Genomic DNA, 1,640 nt, shown 5'->3' on the forward strand with positions numbered 1-1,640 from the left:
CAATGATTGCTTATTACAGTGGGGATTTCCAGGTGGCAGGGGATTGATTAAAAGTGATTATCTTATGCCATTTTTTTGAAGATGACTTAAATTTCTATTATGCTTATCAGAGACATTTACAAGAAATAATGTAAGTTAAGTTTCACTCATTTAATAAAAAATAAGCTAGATTTAGTTTTACTAACATGGCTTAAATGGCTTTGTGTGCTTGGAGGATTGTTAAGTCTAGTCTCTATCTTATTTTGTTTTAACGCAAGTATAGATATTTTTTGTAGTTAACTTTTTGTTGTTGATTTCTAACTGTGTTGCATTGTGGTCAGTGAAAATACTCTACTTGATGACAGTTTTTCCTTTTTGGTCTATAATAGAAAAAGGGAGGTTCCAGAATTTCCATCTGGGTGGAAGAGAAAGCTCTATCTGCATAGGCTCCATAGATTTTACCTAAAATTGAGGAAACATAAATTATCCAAGCTAAAGAATGGAGGGGGGTGGCTGAGGGAGATTATAGGAAGACGAAATCCTTCTCCTTGCCCTCAAGCCTGCCAGTGATACAGACTTAATTGTCTTTGTATCCCCTCCTCACCTATTGTATTCTCTAGCTTGGGGACTTGGTCAGAATACATCGTTGAATTGAATAGTTACACCCATCATAAAATAATTAACATTATATACTAATAGAAGAAGTATCAGCAGTGAGAGCAAGAAGAACTAGAGTTCAGGGTGACCAGGTGTCACCGGGTGCACGAAGGAGGAAGTGAGGCTAGAACAGGCCCTGTGGGATGATTAAGATGAGGCCAAGTGGAAGGGAAGGGAGAGTGTTTCTAAGGTGGAAAGAAGCACCATCAACCTGTAGGCAGGTTGATGAGAGCAACCTGAGAGCAAACAATCATGTTCATTTGCATGAAGGTAGAAATATAACAAGTAGAGTTTGACTGCAGCAAATAATTCGTGCTTTAGAGTAATGGGAACTCTACGTGATTAAGAAGGATAGGGCTGGCATGTTTAGGGATTTTAAGTTTAGAACAAGGACGGTAGTTTCACATGGGAGGTGGGAATCGCTGTTGGAAAGGCTCAGGGAGTGTTTAAGGTGGCAAATCCCTCAGTGATGAGCAGCATGAGTTAGTAAGGCGAGAATGGGGTGGGCATGAGGGGTAGCGTGAGCCTGGGAGACGTTCTGAAGGAAGAATCAATAGCAGTTGGGTTCTAATTGAATGTGCAGGCTGAGTATAGAGAAGAGTCGAAGATGATACCTTGGTACCCAGCCTGGCAAGCTTAGAGATGGTAGTGATGTTCAAGACACAGGAAAGTAGGTTTGAAAGGGGGACCATGAGTTCAGCTATAGATATGTTGAGGCTGAGAACATCCAAGAGGAAAGGTTCAGAAGTCATCAGACTGTAGAAGAAAGAGGTGGTAGAAAGGCTGCAGAGAAAGCCACAGAAACCAGAAGAGGGAATTTCAAGGAAGTGTGTCTGGAGGTGGGAGGGGCTGTCAAAAGTGTCAGATGCTGTAGAGAAATGAGGGCAAGGTGGTGAGGTGAAGCACCTGAGGTTTGGCCTTAAAGAATACAGTTTCAGCTAATGTGGTGGTGACAGTCAAGTGGCAAAACGAAGGGAGAATAGGCAGCAAAGCAGGAGAGGCCA

This window comes from Lagenorhynchus albirostris, chromosome 14, assembly GCF_949774975.1.
Source record: "Lagenorhynchus albirostris chromosome 14, mLagAlb1.1, whole genome shotgun sequence".
Classification (NCBI taxonomy): Eukaryota; Metazoa; Chordata; class Mammalia; order Artiodactyla; family Delphinidae; genus Lagenorhynchus; species Lagenorhynchus albirostris.